General features: G+C 54.5%; 1 pseudogene; it reads left to right on the forward strand.

Annotated features, from left to right (window-relative positions):
- Positions 1–12,662, forward strand: part of LOC100410221 (protein dispatched homolog 3-like) — a 49,847-nt pseudogene that overhangs the window by 35,671 nt on the left and 1,514 nt on the right.

Below are 12,662 nucleotides of genomic sequence, written 5' to 3' on the forward strand. Positions count from 1 at the left end.
AGAGGTTTTTAGGAGGTGGTTTCCACAGGGCTTGGTGATGGCGTGGGAGCCAGGAATGAGCAAGGAAGGGAGATAGAGATGGCTCCCTGATTCTGAGGTAGCTGGTCCAGGCCGAATTTTACAGAGGAGCAGTGGAGTGGGGACAGGTGAAATCAACCCAAGGTCATCCAGCTTTGCCAGGGCCGTTAGAAACCAAAGGAGAAGATGCCTGGGTGAGCCCTTCCAGCTCCCGGAAGCAGGTCTGCTGGCTGCTGTAACTGCCTTCGTTTAATTAGGGTGGTGTTCAGATTAACATGGCCTTCCCCGTTGGTAATGGCAGCCAAATGCATGATCATCCACTGCAGCTCCAAGAGGCACTGGGGCAGCCCCTCGAACCTCAGAGCCAGCCTCAGCCATGGCCCAGCTCCTCTCCCCGCTGCCAGGGCATGGCCTTGCACTCCATCACTGCCACCAAAGGCTTCCTGTCTGCTCAAAGGGCCTGCTCCCCTTCTGCAGATGGATAAACCCCAAACTCCCCAACAACATATGGGGCCAGAATCCCACCCAAAGCACAGCCCCTGCCCCCTGTACCTCTTCCTCTGGAACTGCCTCTTAAAGAGACCGCTCCAGAGTATAGCAGAGTGCTTCAGCTTTACAAAGGGCAGGTGAGACCAGACCCAAACAGGGCTGAGGTCACTCCCTGGGCAGGTCCCTCCACCACTGCTTTCCACTCCATCAAGTGGGGTTTACAGAACTGCCACAGAATGGCTGTGAAGATTAGAACTTTGAAGGTGGAGTTTCTCTCATTTCTAATTTAAAAAACTCAAAAGGCTAACGTACAACACTTGAGGCAAAACAGGTATATATGTCTCCCATCATGTCCACCAGCTGATGACCTTGGCTTTTCAGTCATGCCTGTCAATTGGGTGCAGAGGATGTGACATCCCACCCCTGACAGAAGTGTGGCATCATCTCTACCCAACAGAGGGCAGAGTGGCACAGAGAAGGAGAGCAGGGGCGGTTCAATGTTTTTCTCTGGGCAGGCTGATGGTGCCTTTCTCTGGGCCTAAAATTTTTATAAATTCAGTATTTGATTTTTTAAAAGTTCTTTCTAGTTTTTTTCTGACCCCTGACCCCCCCAACCCCTCCAGTCCCTGGGCCCCAGTTCCTGAGACTGTCTCAGATACCAGCTTCTTTTCTCTGCCCACCGGGCCCAACCCGGGATGCCCTGCTGTCATTGATATGGCATTGGGGGGGCAGGTCTGTTCCAGGAGAAGCTTCACATACTGCAGAACAACATCTGGGCATCCATGGAGAAGAAGAGACAAGGCTCAGGGGTCCCCTGGGCCAGCTGGCCTGAGGCTACCCTGCAGTGTGAGCACTAGGGGTGGGACTGTGGGGAAATCCTCCCTGGTTCTAGGGTTGGGGGCCCTGTGAGAAGAGCAGGTAAAATTCCTTCTGGATTCTCCAGTAAGAAGAATGTGTTCCCGGTCACTGCAGAGGAGCTGGGGAAAGGGGGTGAATTTGGGGCCCTCACCCACCATCCTGCCAGGATGGTAGGTTCCCCTGACACTCTGGTCTGCGGTGCTCCCCAAGCCCTCCCTGTGCACGAGAGACATCTCCTGAGTGTTGGGGGGTGGGGGAGTGGAAGGCATCCCGGGCCCTGAACACTGGCTTATCCCCACTGGAGTCTCCCTCAGAGGTGGGTGCTGGGACAAGGGTACTGGAGGAATGGAGGAAACTCTCTCTATCCCTATCACCCTGTGGCACTGTCACCACCTCTGCCTGACCACTGTCATTCCCAGTGCCAGCCCTGTACCATCACTGGCACACCTCACCATGGAACCCTCCATCACTGTCACCTGGGCCACCCGTCCTTGTACCCACCACCTCCCCCACCATCCCTCCCACCCCATCCCAGGGCCCACTACCTCCCCCACTGTCCCTCCCACCCAATCCCAGAACCCACCACCTTCCACATCATCCCTCCCACCCCAGTGCCCACCAGCTCTCTCACCATCCCTCCCACCTGATCCCTGTACCCACCACCTCCCTCACTATCTCCCACCCCATCCCAGTGCCCACCACCTCCCCCACCATCCCTCCCACCCGATCCCAGTGCCCACCACCTACCCCATTGTCCCTTTTACCTGATCCCAGTGCCCACCACCTCCCCTACTATCCCTTCCACCCCATCCCAGCACCCACCACCTCCTCCACCATCCTCCCACCCCATTCTAGTGTTCACCTCCCCCACCATTTCTCCCACCCCATCTGTATGCCCATCACCTTCCTGACCATCCCTCCCACCCCATCCATGTGCCCATCACCTCCTCCACTATCATTGCCATGGACCTGGTCCAGTAGAAAGGGGCACAGTCAGCATTGGAGATAAGCCCAAGGCCAGGACTCAGCTCTTTAGTCAATAGAGCTGAGGGTGTCCTGCTTCAGGGTCAGGATAAGTCAGTCAAGGTCAAGTCTGCCCCTCTGTCATCCCTCGTTTGTCAGTAGATTTCCTGGGCACTGTGTACATCTCTAAAGTGAAGAGTAAAGGCCATCCTGCTGTCTACAGGCTCTCCCTCAATGCCAGCCTGCCTGCTCCTTGGCAAACTGTTTGCCTGCGGATGGAGAGGTGCCCTCCTTCCAGGTGAGCCTGGGCTGCTGTGAGGCAAGCCACCACCACTGGGGGTGAGGGGCCCTGAGAAACACACTGTGGGCACTGGCCACATAGGGAGGGAGACACAGCTTTGAGGATGAGGACTTCTCCCCCACACGAGTTATGTCTGTGACAGGGACCTGCTGAGTGGTAGCAGCGTGAACTTCTGAGTCAGCCAGGCCTGGATTCAAATCCTGGCCCTGCCATTTATTAACTGTGTGTCTTTGAGCAGATTACTTACTCTCTCTGAGCCTCAGTTTCTTCATCTGTGACATGGGGATGTGACAAGCACCAGCCAGCATTGTTGCAGGTGTGTGAGGTGACACGTGTGCAGTGCAGAACGCCTGGGTGCAGTCCCTGCTTGGGCAGTGGCAGCCAGGAATCTTGCTGTCCTTGGTAGCTGCTCCAGCATGGCAGAAAGGAGTCCCCAAGCACAGACTTGAGTCTTCCTCTTCATGGGGGTCATTTATGTTCCTTTTTTTTTTTGGAGTGGGGAAAACAGGGGCTTGCTCCATCACCAGACTGAAGTGCGGTGGCATGATCACAGCTCACTGCAGGCTCGACCACCTGGGCTCAAGGGATCCTCTCTTAGCCTCCTGGGTAGCTACAACCACTGGGACACACCACCATGCCAGCTAATTGTGTTTTTTATTTTTTGTAGAGACAGGGTCTCTCTGTGTTGCCCAGGCGACTCTGTGTTTCTTTAACATGGTACACCCTCCATTATGACAAGCACACATGCCAATTCCTTTGTTCAGGGTTTATATTTTCATTTGAAAGATTAGGTCTCTAAGGCATTTTCTGCCTCTGAGCCTTTGCACATGCTGTTCCTACTGCCTGAAAAGCTTTTCCTTTGGCTTCGTATGTGGCTGACTCTTTGGTGCTCACTGAGGTCTCAGCATGCCTGTCGGGCCCCACACAGTCCTGCCCCAGCACTGTTCTCACCTTGTCCTCCTCTCCCTGCCATTTGTCCCATCTTATCTTCTTTGTTCTTGGAAGCCATCATCATTGCCAGCTCCACGAGGGCAGAGGCCATGCCCATCAGAGCCTGGCACATTTCCTGGCATGGGACAGACAGTGAGCAATTGTTGAAGGAAGACATGAGACTCAGAGAGGAAGGAAGGGATTTGCCCAAGTGCCAAATTCAAACCCAGGCCTCACAAGCCTTTACCCAGGTCTCTGTCCCTGACTCCGAGGGTGGGGACTGGGTGAACTATGCTGAGATAGGAGGAGATGGAGCCCGAGGCCAGGCCCAGGCCGAGGCAGCCCCACCGAGTCATGTGTCTTGTCTCTGTCAACCCACTGCTTAGGTGTATAGAGCACCTTTTGGTAACTTCACCAGGAAGCTGACTGCTTGTATGTCTACAGTAGGGCTGCTCCAGGCAGCGAGTCCCTCCTGCAAGTAGATGCTGATGACCTCGGCCTCTGATGCCAAGCGAGGCTGTAAGTTTGATTTCAGCTTCTACATGGCCACCAAGGAGCAGCAGCACACCCAGTAACAGAGCCTGGCAGACAAGCTGGTGCCCACCAGCCCACTGCTTCTTTGCCCTTTTCTCATTTTTCTCTCTCTTCACATGAGGCATGCCAGCAGGCACCCCAACTTTTTTTTTCTGAGATGGAGTCTGACTCTGTTGCCCTGGCTGGAGTGCTGTGGTGCAATCTTGGCTCACTGTATAACCTCTGCCTCCCAGGTTCAAGTGATTCTCCTGCCTCAGCCTCCTGAGTAGCTGGGATCACAGGCATGCACCACCACATCTACCTAATTTTTTGTATTTTTAGTAGAGATGCGATTTTGCCATATTGGCCAGGCTGATCTCAAACTCCTGAACTCAGGTGATTCACCTGCCTTGGCCTCCCCAAGTGCTGGGATTATAGGCATGAGCCACTGCACCCAGCCCTGAGGGAAACCAGCAGTCCCCTTTTAGAAACTGCCACCCATTTCCACACACCTGCTCAGATGGGTCTCTGCTCAAGGCTGGGTAGTGGAGAACATTAGAAAGATGGTGGGCCCGGGAGCTGCTCCCCCTCTTGATAGCTCCTCGGGGGTTACAGTGGCCACCTGCTGTCCCTCTAGCACACCCTCTGCCTAGAATGCTTTTCTCCAGCTCCTCACATGCAAGACAATTTCTCAAGATTCAAGCCACTGTCCAAATATCTCCCAGGAGAGGCTGTGCCTCCCCAAGCACCATGTCCAACCTCTTTCCATACATCGCCCACTGCACTCCTTGCCCCACTGCCACCTGCCACTATGCTGACCGGCGGTGTTACCTGTCTTCCCACGGGAGCACATGGGCATCTCATGTTGACACCTTGACCATCTAACTTGGTGTTGCCTCCCAGCAGCCGTCATGGTGTCTGGCGTAGCAGGTGCAGATAAGTACTTGCTGAATGAATAAATGAATGAGTACACACCACTCCTCCTTGACCAGGTACTCACCCACACTCTAAATCCATCATTAATTCAGAAAATATTTATTGAATGCCCCTGCCCCTTACACTGGGAGGAGAGTGAGGGGAGAGCCTCTGTTGTATTCACCTGCCACTGGCCCAGTCCCTGTTAGTGTGAAATCGGCCCCCACTGCATGCTGAGTGAGAGGCCAAATTCTGTGCTCTTGGGATCTCCATGCCAGCCAGGGGCACATTTTCTGGGGTTTCATTCCCTGTGTTGTAAACATGGCCCTGCATCCATTTATCCGTGGAGGTCTTAGCTGAAGGTCTCTCTCTGCTGTTCATTGATTTAACAAACCATGGGCTTCAACTGTGCCGGCACTGTGCTGGGGACATGGTAGTGACAAAGACAGATTTGACTCCTGCCCTCGGGCCATCCATCAGGAGACAGGCAACAAACAAGTAAACAGCAGTGTCATTATAAACTATGATACATGCTCTGAAAGAAATAGCCCCACTTTCATTGTTGTAGAGAACAGTGGTGTGAGGCCATGCTTGGTGACACAGGGACTGTGGCCTTTGACGGGGCTGCGTGACACGCAGGGACTGTAGCCTCTGAGGGGGCTGGGTGACACTCAGGGACTGTGGGCTCTGATAGGGCTGGGTGACACGGGGACTGTGGCCTCTGATGGGGCTGGGTGACATGCGGTGACTGTGGGCTCTGATGGGGCTGGCTTTAGAGTATCAAACGCCAGATTCTGTTTGACAAGAGGCTGAACTCTGCATGAAGCTGAGGATGCAGCTTAGAGGCTGGGAAATGGTAGGACATCTCTTGCTGGGTCCTTTCCAGGGTCTCTGACAGGGCTGGCTTTGGATTGTCAAGCAGCCACAGAATACCAAACTCTGCATGGGGCTGAGGGTGCAGCTGGGAGGCTGGAAAATGGCAGGACAGCACCCACGGGGTCCTTTCCAGCCTAGCATCCTGACTCAGGAGTAGGGGTCCCTCTGCTTGTCCTTCCCTGAGCCCAGGCTGGCCTCAGTCTGCACGGACACATCAGTGACCAGGGTTCAGGCAGCCTGCCTAGATGAGCTGAAAACATTCTAGAAAGAACTTTGAGCTGCAGTAGGTCCAGTGTTTAGCCAGCTGTTGACCCTACAGCCCTTCCTCCCTGCAGAATCTAGAGACTTCCTCACTGTTGGGGTTGAGGTGAGGCTGCGGGCTTCTGAGCAGGGACTGGTAAGGTTGGCCCTGGAGTCCTTCCTGAACCCTCATACAACTGGGGGACAGTTTGAAAGCTTTTGGTCTTCTCCACCCTTCATGCCTTCTATGGGGATACTGAGGCCCAGAGGGGCAAGACCTTGACTAGGTTCCGCAATCAGCCTTGGCAGAGGTGGTGCTAAAAAAGCCTTCAGACCCCTGGCCCAGAGCACTTCCCCCAGCCCAAAAACAAATCCCCATACAAGGGCAAAACCCATTCCAGACCCCACTACCCACCAGCCCCAGTCCCGGCCCACTGGCCTCGCCTCCCCTGATTCCTCCTGGTTTTTCTGGCCTCAGCCCAGCCTCCGTTGCCTCCACAGGAAGCTGTACTTCGCCCAGTCCCACAAGCCCGCCTTCCATGGGTGTGTGTGCTTGACTCCCCCTGGCTGCCTGCTCAGCTTCAGCCCTGATTGGCAAACCAAAGGCTTCTTCTTCATGCCTAGCGAGAAAGGTATGGCAGGGGCACATGGGTAGGGACCTAGGGAGCTGGGCCCCACCTGCCCTTACAGCTCTGCCTTCCTGTTCCCAGTGCCCAAGACCCGTCTCTCAGCCACCTTTGGCTTCAACTCCTGCGTGAACACAGGCTGCAAGAAGCCAGTGGTGTGGCCGCTTGTGGACACCGGGGCCATGGTCTTGAGCATTATTGTCATCAACCGCACCCAGCAGGTGGACAACCACGTCATTGGAGACCAGGCACGGAGCTTGTATTGAGCAGATGCCAAGGGCCCAGCTGCAACAGACTTGCAAATAAGCACCTGCCTAGGGAACCATGTCCAGCACCTCCCACCCCCTCTTGGTTCCTCGATAGCTCCTCCAGTCCAGACAGAACCTTCTTGGGCTCCTGGGGGCCCTGTTCTTCTTGAGGACTCAGCAGCGTCCACCTCTTAGACTCACCTGGGAATCTGGGTCTAGGGCCCAAGGGGGCTGCCTGCCTGTGAGGGACTAGAATGGAGAGAGGGTGATACAGGTGTGGATACCTCCTTGCTCTCCCCGGACCCTCCCCCTTGCTCTGAGCTCAGCTGTGGCTTTCTCCTCTCTGAGATGCCCCTCCCTCACAGGCACTCCTGTCCCATTTTGAACTGGGCATAGTGGGTGCTGGGGATTCCTGGGAGGAAGGACAGCTGGGTATCCCCTGCCTTTAGTAGTCACAGTGCAGTGGGGTATAAAGGAATGGCAGCCATGGAGTAAGTCAGGAGCAAGGTGGAGTCGAAGAAAATGTGTGTGTTTAGTTTACACTGTGTATCTGCAGGCAATCAGAGCAGGGCCAGGAGACCAGGCAGGTGCTGTGGGATAGTGAGGATGTGGCTGTCTGGGAGGGTGGGGAGAAAAGAAAAAAGTCCAGGTGAAGTGGAGGGGGGACGGGAGAAGGGGAGCCATAGGGGCCTGTGTGGCATCTCTGGGGCTGAGGGTGAGCACCCAGGACTGAGTCCCCATCTACTGAGCAGCTTGGGCCGGCTTGTGTCTCCTTGGGAAAGGGCAGCATTGTCTACAACAGCAGCTTTGACCTCTTCAAGGTAATTGGGCACCTGTGTCATCTCTACAAGGCCATGGCAGCCAACTCTGAGCTGGTGAAGCCTGGCGGGGCACAGTGCCTGCCCTCAGGTGTGTGGGGGTTGGGGGAGCTGGTTCCTCTGAGGGAGGATGGACTGACCCGGGAGGCATAGAGGCCATAGGAGAAGGAAGACAGCCTGAAGGACACAGTGCCTGGTGTGTAGGTGTCTTTGCAGGTGTGTATCTGTGCTGTGTGTGTCCACACCAGGGTGGGGTGGGTGCCAGCAGTCAAGGGTTTTCAGATGGGAGCAGGCTTGTGTATGAACGGGACTAGTGCAGAGATGCACATATGTGGAATGTGGGGCACACCTGCAGGGGTAGCTTTTCCAAAATTGGAGTTGGGGCCAGGGGCTGGTCCACAGCCAACCTGGATGAGGCCACTTGAGGGGTATCCCTGGGAGGGCCCCACATGTCAGGTTCCACCTCGATGGCAAAATTATGTTGTAGGTTTCCCAATAGCATTGCCACTAATTACACACACTTTAAGCCTCCGAGGTAGGTGAGTGCATGGGCACAGGTTTGACAGGGGTGAACTGCCTCTTCCAAGGACACCACCCACTCCTTTTCTTGTCTCTCCCATAGGCTACAGCATCTCCTCCTTCCTGCAGATGCTGCACTCTCAGTGGAAGGAGCTGCCTGAGTGCAACCTGCTCCCAGGGCAGCTGTCCCATGGGGCAGTGGGCATCAGGGAGGGCCGCATGCAGTGGATCTCCATGGCTTTTGAGTCGGTGAGCCTGGGCAGCCTCTCTGGGCACCATGCTGCATACTTGCCCCATGTGTGCCACCTCTGATCCCAGATCAGGGGGAGATGCTGAGGCCCAGAGAGGTGGAGTGACTTACCTGTGGTCACACAGTTAGTGGATGTCAGTGTCAAGTACTAAACCAGGCCACCTGACTGAGCTCTGCCCTTCCTTCCCCTTGGGCAGCCTGCCAGTTCCCTTCCACCCACTCTTCTCCTCCCGTCCCTCCACTAGCCAGGTATCCATGGTATTTTTTAGTCTCTAGTCTGTACGGGCCAGTAGAAGTCCAGGATGCCCCCTGCTGCCACTGTGGGAGGCCAGGTCAGGGCCCCAGGCCCTGGCAGCCTCTCTCAGGGTAACCAGGGGGCCTTCCATCCCTTTTACCTCCCTGCTGCCTCTGTCACTCCTGGATGCTCCCTGGGCTCTGCCCAAGGAGGCATGGGCACACACCTGTGCACATACACACACATGCACACAACACACACACACACTGGTGGCTGGTTTATTTTACTTAGTGCCAGGTTCATGGGCACTGTGGACCCTTTCTGCCCAGGCATGTGGCTCTCCCAGGCTTAGCAAGACCATTCCTGCTGCCTTCATGCAGAGACCTGGGCTCAGTCCTCACTGGGATCCTGGTGTGCTCTGTGTCCTTAAGCAAGTTACGCATCACCTCTGGCCTCCTCTAGAGAAGAGGGTTAAAGGTCCCTGCTGCCCTCTGGCAGGTGTGGAGATAAGAACACATGGGAAAGCCTGGGGAGTGAGAACAAATGTGACAGGTTACAGGGGGAGGTGACTTCTCTGGCCCCCACCCTGAATTCCTTCCTACTGTTTGTGTGACTCATTGCAGGAGAGCCTCAGAGCCCTCAGCAAGACCCCAGGCAAATGCAGACACCAGTTCAAAGCCCCAGATGGGTTTTTAAAGATTGTTTGCTTTTTTTATTGTACTGTGGTAAACTATACATAATATAGAATTGTCCATCTTAACCGTTTTTTTTTTTAGCCACTCACTCTCACCCAGGCTGGAGTGCAGCAGCACCATCTTGGCTCACTGCAACCTCTGCCTCCTGGGTTCAAGTGATTATTTCACCTCAGCCTCCCCGGTAGCTGTGACTACAGGCACATACCATTACTCCTGGCTAATTGTCTTTTATTTTTTATTTTTTGGTAGAGATGGGATTTCACCATGTTGGCCAAGCTGGTCTATAACTCCTGGCCTTGTGATTCACCCACCTCAGCCTCCCAAAATGCTGGGATTACACCCGTGATGTAAAATAAACCAGCCTGAACCATTTTAAGCATACAATTCAGTGACATTAAGTATGTTCACACTGTTATCCAACAATTAACACCATCGACTTCCAGAAAGTTTTTCATCTTTCCAAAGTGAAGCTCAGTCCCTGTTAAAAACCAACTCTCCCCTCCCCTTCTCACAGCCACTGGTACCCACCATTCTACTTTCTCCATGAATTTGACAACTCTAGGGAGCCTCATGTGAGTGGAATCATATGGCATTTGTCCTTTGGTAACTAGTTCATTTTCTTTTTTTTTTTTCTTGAACTGGAGCTTCGCTCTGTCGCCCAGTCTGGAGAACAATGGAGTCATCTCAGCTCACTGCAACCTCCACCTTCCAGGTTCAAGTGATTCTCATACCTCAGCTTCCCAGGTAGCTGGGATTACAGGCACACACCACCATGCCTGGCTAATTTTTTGTATTTTTAGTAGACATGAGGTTTCACCATGTTGACCAGGCTGGTCTCGAACTCCTGACCTTGGTGATCCACCCACCTCAGCCTCCCAAAGTGCTGGGATTGCAGGTGTGAGCCGATGCTCCCAGCTGGTGACTGGTTCATTTTATTTGGTATCAGGTTCATCCATGTTGCACCATATATCTGAACTCACCTCCCTCTGGAGGCTGAAGCCCCAGGCAATTCCAGGGAGGAGAGAAGTCCCCACTCAGGCTTACCACAGTGCAGGACACCCCCTTCCAGGCTGACCCCACCAGCCCTCAGACACACATGCAGGTGCACACACAAACACATGGACTCCTGTGAACTGGCTTATGCACAGCAAGAGAGAATTGATAAGCAGATACCTTAAGAACCTTCTGGAGCAGGGCAAGTGCCTGTTTCTCTCATTCATCATCCATGAGCACCCCTTGGCGCTGGGCACTGTGGGCCAGCCAGACTTCTCCTGCTCTTGTAATTCCCAGTCTCACACTCCAGGGCCAGTCAGGTTGCCAGGCAGTGACAAGAGCTGGGGAAGCACTGAGGGTTTGGAGACCCCAAATAAGGCCCACCTTGGGGCATCAAGTAAGGCTTCCTGGAGGAGACAGGACCCCAGAAAACCTTGAAGGATGAACAAGAACTGGCTTAGTAGGCAGAAGGAACAGCCTGTGCTCTACATGGACACGAGAGCATGGGGGGCCCTGAGAGCCGAAGGGGGTTCTGGTGGCCCAGGACCGTGGTTGCATCTAAACCAGCACTGCTATAACAATCACATGATTCCTCCAGAAGCTGGTCAGGACTCGCTTTCAATTGAATCATCATTCACACCCTCCCCGACACACACAACACTCCACTAGTGGCCAAAGAACAGACCAGCCATGTCCTGGGAAGGGTGGGTGGGCCACACAGCTCCTGCCTGTCTTGCCAGCTCCTGTCTCTCCCCACAGACCATGTACAAAGGCAAATCCTCCTTCCAGATGTACTCAGACTACCTGTGCTAGGAAAGCTTCCTCCAGCAGCAGCTGCGGGCCTTCCCTGAGGGCTCAGCCCTGCACAGGGGATTCCAAACCTGTGAGCACTGGAAGCAGATCTTCATGGAAATCGTAGGCAAGTGGCAGCCCCATCTCTCCACCCTGAACAGGCAGGGGCTGAGGCAGAGGGACCTGGGGCAAGGAGAGTGCAAAGTGGCCTTTCTGAGTCACACTCTCTGTCCTGACCAAGAGCCCTGGGGAAACCAAGTGACACAATGGCCAGAACACTGATTAGAGGCTGGAGTTTGGGTCCTCTTGTATTGGGGGCATCTGACCATGTTCTCTGATCTGGACTTTGGCCACCTAAAAAGTAACAGGCCAGGTGCGGTGGCTCATGCCTGTAATCCCAGCACTTTGGGAGGCTGAGGCAGGTGGATCACAAGGTCAAGAGATCAAACCATCCTGGCCAACATGGTGAAACCACCCTTCTACTAAAAATATAAAAATTAGCTGAGCACAGTGACACATGCCTGTAGTCCCAGCTGCTCAGGCAGTTGAGGCAAGAGAATTGCTTGAACCCGGGAGGCTGAGGTTGCAGTGAGCCGAGATTACACCACTGTACTCCAGCCTCCAACAGAGCAAGACTCCATCTCAAAAAAAGAAAAAACCATCATGACCATGATGGCAGCTGCCAGTTACCAGCACACCCTAGGTTCCAGGCTCTGGACTGAGGGCCTGACCTGTGTTCTCCTCAACTCCAAACAAGGCCTGTGGGCTAGGTCTCATTATGACCCCATTTTACAGGTGATGATTTGGAGTCTCAGAGAGGTCAAGAATTCACCCCAGCAGCACAGCTGACTGCAGCCACCCACAGAGCAGTGCACTGAGGCCCTGTTCTCCCTTGCAGAGTTGCAGAGTGCCCTGTGTGGCCTGGTGCTGTCCCTGCTCATCTGCATAGCTGTGGTGGCCATGTTCACCACCCATATCCTTCTCCTGCTGCCTGTGCTCCTGAGCATCTTGGGTATGTGTATGAGGTCTGGCAGGCATACAGCTGGTGAGGATTGCAACAGGCAGGGTCTCCCTGGTGGCCTCCAGGTAGCAGGTTTCTCTGAACCCTTCACTGTCGCTGGAGGCTTTTTCTCCCATGCTCCATGTCACAGGACCTGCTTGTGCCATCTGGGACACTAGCTTATAAGTCTGTGCTCCCAAGCAGAGCCAGGGTACCCAGGTAGTAGCCCTCTGCTCAGTGATGTGTTGTTACACTTGTCCCCTCCCTTGGGTGCCCCCTCAGTGTGCCTTGTCTCTCCTGTCACCTCAGGGTGGGGCTGGACTCCAAACGTCCCTGTTCCCCTAAGGCCTCCAGGGCAGGAGTCCAAGCTGCCTTTCTTGCTG

The sequence above is a fragment of the Callithrix jacchus genome, chromosome 3, assembly GCF_049354715.1.
Source record: "Callithrix jacchus isolate 240 chromosome 3, calJac240_pri, whole genome shotgun sequence".
NCBI classification, from domain to species: domain Eukaryota; kingdom Metazoa; phylum Chordata; class Mammalia; order Primates; family Cebidae; genus Callithrix; species Callithrix jacchus.